The sequence below is a fragment of the Lytechinus pictus genome, chromosome 10, assembly GCF_037042905.1.
Source record: "Lytechinus pictus isolate F3 Inbred chromosome 10, Lp3.0, whole genome shotgun sequence".
NCBI classification, from domain to species: domain Eukaryota; kingdom Metazoa; phylum Echinodermata; class Echinoidea; order Temnopleuroida; family Toxopneustidae; genus Lytechinus; species Lytechinus pictus.
In genome coordinates this window covers 19,726,520-19,733,215 of record NC_087254.1, presented here as the reverse complement: position 1 = coordinate 19,733,215, position 6,696 = coordinate 19,726,520, and positions in this window count along the sequence as shown.

The window sequence follows — 6,696 nt, the reverse complement described above, 5'->3', positions numbered from 1 at the left end:
TTAATGATACAATTAAGCTCGAAAATCTGAATTATGGAGTCTATTAATCATGTACTTGATTTGAATTCTTGCAATGCAATAAGAAAAAAAAATGCCTGTGAGCAAATAGGGGAGTTTTGAGGGCATCAAGACAGGCAAAATGGTCACCCAAAGGTATCGTGTAACATAAGGGCTGTAATAAACACAAAACTGAATAAAAATAACTAAATACACTGGTTATTTATATAGTCACTGAGATCATTTATTACTTCAACATAAAAAAAATAATGGAATGTCAACACGGCGGAATAAGACAACTGACATTTGTAATGTATTCCTGCTTAAACAACAATACTGATAGCTTCTTGATAATCTTATGCAAAAATGCAAATCTGTCCAAGTTTAATAAACTTGGTGTCCACATCTGTACTTGATTTAACCAGAACATCTTTGTTTGAACTTAATACATGAATGACTCATTCTTGATCTGAAAAGAAAAAAAAAACAATCAAAATATCCACAGCGATACTTGGTTCAGTTGTAAAGGGCTTCAAACTCTTTTCCAAGTTTTGGTAGACCATCAACAAAATGGTTTTTGAGTATTCATTTTCAACAGGTCAGGAGCATAACAAAATAAAATCAACAGTGTGAAGCGTTTCCCTCATATAAAGTTGTATATGAAACAGATCAGAGACATGTAAAACTGACAAGAGTTCTTCTTCTTTCCAAAGAAAATGCATGAATTGCTGACTGCATGTAGAGAAACATCAGCCCATAGAACAGATAAAAATCGGCTACTGGATATTGAGATTTTATAGACACACAAATTCACCTTGAATTATAAGCTATATGATATCACTTTACAGTAAAATCAATGATATTAAATCAGTTTCGGATCAATTCCTATAGCCAGATATGAGCTTTCATCAGAGAAGATGCAGTAAATGTAAAATTGATTCCTTTAAAAATGGAAATTGTGTGATGCTTAGCTCAAGGAAAAACAAACTAAGTTTGTCATTAATATTAGGCCTTCAGTTTTTTTAATAATTATTTACTCTAAATTTGTTCTTATTATTAAGAATGTGAATGTGTTTTGTAACTTCTCCAAGATGGGCATGAAATTTTCATGACATCAATATTTTAGGATGTAGCACACATTTTCAAAAGCTGACACATCAAGTGTAGAACGAGGCGCATTCTATGCAAGAATGTTGTCATTTGCCATTGTCAACTTTGGACAATAATAATTCCCATTCCAAATTATACATAGAAAAACACAACCTCACAACTGCGTGACTATTTTTCTTTTATAGATTATTTTTCACAAACAAAACATTGTAAACCAACATAACATCAAAGAAACAATTTTTTCTTTTTCTTAAAAAAAAAAACTGGATATCACAATATATGAACTTGTTTTAATCAATTTGTTTCTTAAACTCCAAATTAACCGATCAAAATATAGAAGTCTCATTGACATTTTTCTTTTCAAGATAATTCACAAACAAAGTAAATATCAAAAAAATAAAAAAATCCTTATGAAAATAAATCATTCATTCTTCTTTTGTTCTTTCATTTTTCTAATACAATCAATATTGTTCATAGAAGGAATAACACTTATACATTATGACGGCCCCTAAAATAAACAAATAAGCTTTGCTCCACTAAATGTAATAATAAGCTCTCTTAAATTGCTGCTGAGTCCCTGTAAATTGCTTTGGGTCAATCAAATAAGAAGATTGAAATAAACAGAAACAGACCTCATAAAGCAATATTATATTTCCCTGCTTCACAAAAATTAATAAACTGGATAGAGATGTGCCACTCTCTACAATGCATTTAGTGCTATAAGGAATTGTTAATACTATGCCATCCAAAAAGGCAAAAAAATAAATAGAAGACAAAAAAAGACAATACAAATACAACATAAATGGAAAATAAAATCCTTGCCCCATATCTCTTCACTTCATAAGATTGATATAAGAAAAGATTGAAAAGACCAAACAAACATATTGTAACAATGAAATGTACACATGTCAAATACAAGACATTTGGCAGACTGACTAGAGGGTTTATCTGGCCAAGTTATTTTCTTTTAAAACTATGTTCCTTCTAAGCTCTATATTTATCATGTTTCTTCTCTAAAACGTACATGTACACAAGACTATGAACTATCTGATAATAGTAGTGAGTGATGGTTGAAATGTTAGGGATAACAAGTATGATACGTACATGTATAAATATAACAATGTTCAGTACAAGTATTCAATGAAAACAAAAACGGCAAAATGCCCCTTGAAAAAAAACAAAAAAAACAATGGCACAAACTTTATATAACTTTCATGATAGTTCAAGTTGCAAAAGTAAAAAAAAACCAACATGAATCAATGAATTAACGGGCTTTCTTTGGCTCGACACAAATAGAAATATATGAACGTATCAACATAGGTGATAGTACACAGCCACTGGTAATGGATCCCTCCCATTAAGAGTAGAATGATCATAGACATTCAAAATAAACAAAATACACTTTCTTCTGAGCAAAAGGATCAGCAAGGAATCTACACAAGACAAAGTATTCTCATAATTTAGTGCAATGTAAATGAGCATTTCTTATTCTATGCCATGAATATGAAATTACCAAACATCTAATTCAAAATTGGTATGAGAAGGGCAAATGAGAACGCTCAAAATAGCAATCCCTTAAACTCCTCATTCATCCACTTTCATCTAACATTTGTCTTTTATTACTTTTCTCATTCATCTAATTCCATTACTTATGATCTTTATTTTATTCATAAAACAATCTTAATGCAATACACATATTATGATTAAAATCTATGTTGAGAGTGTAATAAAACAAACTAATTTCAATGGGAAAACCAAATTTTTCTTCTTCGATATCCTCCAGTGATAGAAACCATGTAAAAGTTATTCATCCTCAATACAGATATGTACCTCTAATACTCAGAACTTCCATATGACAAGATACATGAATTTCACTTCTGACCAACCAGGCTTTTCACCAGCATCTTCTTAATGTACCCTCATCCTTTGCAATAGCTCCCTGACACCACTTTCCATCCAAGTGACTGGCTAGTGGAGGCTACTTGGCTGGCTACAACACTATTGTAGTCTCAGCCCAAGACTGCCCCTTGTGAATCCTGTCCATGCAACGATTCACCACTGGCCATGGGGAAATGGAGGTGTGCCTTGAGCAATAGAGCGATGGGAGAGATACTTGGAAGAAGACTATCGACTCCTTGGTTGCAGTCTACAAGTGAACCCATATATGGAGTAATAACTTGCCTTGCACTGAGCTAGCCCATAAACTGAAGGACATCTGTTATCTGTACGCAGGCTGTTACGACCTATGCAATGGACCAATAATAACTCCATGTAAATCCATGCACAGTCATTATCAATACATGTACCTACAAATACATACAACAGAACATTCTATCTCTGTATCCTCTTACCAGCTACGACTGTGTTTATCATCTGCAGACCATATCATTCATGTTCTGAAATCTCAGGTCCTGAAGAGGAAATATTTCTAGTTTTCAAGAGCCCTTGAATACAAGGCCCATTTTATAAATGAAAGGCAATAACGAAGATGACCAAATATCATCACATCTAATCTGTGCAATTCACACCAAAATTCTAGCACATCTATTAAGAGAGACAATACATTTACATTTCCAGATAAGTCCTTATTCAGCACTAGAATTCCTGAAAAGAGAAAAAGAAATCTTTCCCATCACACATGTCTAATGGGACTTGAAAATGCAAAAAAGGGCAAAGGAAAAGTAATGTGCTATTAAAGAAAAAGAGAAAAACCAGAGAGCAAGAGATAGGATCAAACCGCATTTTAACTTGATTCTCGAGTACTCCCTTTGATTTCCAAATTCTTAAGTTCATACTATTGTCAACACGACATATAAGTGCCTAAACCACTCTTTGGGGAATATGGCGACTGTTAATACAGCAAGTGTGATGAAACAAATCTAGTTCAAACAGTATAACAATTTACCATTTATTTTTTACTTTTGTTGGTAACTTCCAAGGAATATATCCTTTTGATGGGCTATTGAGTCTGTTCCTATGGTAGTTACGATTTACTGGAAGTATATAATAAATTGTAAGTTTAATGCCATATGTAACAGAGACCTTATTCATAGACTTGTCATCAATAATAGTACAAATCTGCACTTTGACAATTAAGAGATCAATTTCAGCACCTCATAAGAGTAGCTTGTATGTTACTTATAAGCTTTAATGAAACAAGGCTCTGTTCAGGAGGAAAAGGATCTGAACTGAACTCTGTATTCACTGAATAGTGACCTTCTGACAAGAATGATACAGCCAAAATATGTAGACAAAGACCATCTGCTACATAAACAGCAGAAGTGGTCACTACATATATGTTTCATAAATGTTCCTTTAGAAACATTTTCTTGTTACTAAGGTGGCCCTTACAGTGTATATGGAAAGATTGTTTCTAGTACAGACATGTATGGCTACATGTATAGATATACTGTTGAGGCCAAAAGTTTACATACACCAAGGAAAATCAAAGAAAAGCTGACACTTGCCAAACATCATAAAATTTGATATCAAACAAATGAGTATGACATGCCCCTTCACTACATTGCTTTGTCATCAGGAGCTGAAAAATATTTAGGTGTCATTTCCCCCCCCAAAATCTTCATATTTCAGACAAATCAAACATAAAAACTTGACAAAAACATTTCATATTTGTGCTAGTTACTTCTCAACACAAACATTTCAGATTACGCTTTTAGTTCAGTGGTGACATATCATGGTAGCAACTGTAATATAAATCATAAATTTGACATTTATATATTTCTAAGAAACTATGTTTTAAAATATAATAATAGAATACATTTGGCAGAAACATTACTATTTTTCTTCAAAGAAAATTCCACCTGAAATATACTTAAATCCCAAAGGCATCCCAATCACGTGAAAGAGCTTAATACGCTCTTTCATTTCATACCAAACTTGTCATGGTAGTATTTTCATTTCTGAAGATATAGTATATTTTACGATGTTTGGCAAGCAAAAAATTTCACTGAATTCCATGGGTGTATGTAAACTTTTGGCCTCAACTGTGTATATACATGAAATATGAAATTGTCCGCTACTTGCAAGTCAAGAAAAAGGTTTTACATCATCTATTGATGAACCCTTTTTTCAGTAAACAGACAAATTGTCCTCAAAATTAAGGAAGTTGCTTTACAACTTGCAAGGACAAACTATATCTAAAATGTATTTTAAAACAGATTTTTTTCTTTATCACAAATAAATCCAGCAAATATCATATTGCTATTCTACTCCATATAATTATTCATTCTCCTTACTTAATCATGCAATAAAAATGAGGCAGTATACAAATTGTGTTACTTACCGGTACTACACTACAGAAGATTATTGTTCTTCTTTGGAAGTACTTCATATTGTAATCAAATATACAAATGAATCCCATACTTAATGATTTGCTGTTAAATTCAAATAGAATATGCTCCCTAAAGAGTGAAAATATTTGTTACCATTTCATACTGTTTTTAAGTATGTAATGATCTTGCGTAAGCTATCTTTTTTTAATGACAAAATTCGCAAGAGTTGCATCTGAAAAACAGAAATTTATCTAAGTTGATTATTAAAAATACTAGAATAAATGCAAACAGCAAATCCAGTTTTATAATTCATCATAATGCAACTATTATACAGTTTTGACTATTGAAGTTTCTAATTTGCTTTCAAAAATTGATTTTTTTTTTAAATTTCAAAAGTTGAACAAACAAACATGCATAAGTACATTTTTGTCATGAATCATTTCCCCACAATTTTTTTTCTTCACATGAAGCACAGTGCTTCATTGACTTCTACAAAAATGAAACAAACTCAGAAATGTTGCTTCATATGTTACTTCACCTCGATGGCAAAGTACAAGTAAATAAGATGTAAAAATAAGTATATAAGAAGCACATACAAATTATGACAAATTCCTTGTCAAGCTCATCAAGTTTAGCTGCAAACTTTCCTTTAGATATTTTTGCAAATACCATCTTTGCAACATATCTTCTCCATCATCTCTCACTCAATATTCTCATTCTATTAGTGTAACAGTGTCCAATTTGTCCGATTCCAATGGCTATTTGTTAGTCTTAACAAATATTATACTTATATTAAACCTTTCGATGATTTCCTCTCACCTTGTACAAAAATAATCTTTGAACCAACATTTTTAACCTCTAATTAAAATGTTTTCATGAATACAAATATTTTATCATATCGCACACAGTGTATCATTTCTCCTTAATAATTCTACTAATATATACAACCTGCAACTATTTTCTTATTAATATAAATGAGAAAAAAAAGGTGATGGAAATAAAAAAATGCCCTTTTAGCAAGTTTTTGTTGTTGCTACAAATATGGCACAATTCTTCCTTGTTTACTCAAAACATAAACATTTCAATATGTACCCTACCTGAAAAATACTAGCATCGACAAACAAACTTGCATTCACAATGGGCACCTGTATTCACTATATAGACATGCTTATGTATTTGGAAGTCTTTCTTTACAGAATATATTTTTTTAACATATCAGTAACATCTCTGTTTACACACAATTGATTTCAATTTTACGTCAAAGATTTAACATGCCTTTGTGCAAACAAAGCTTCAC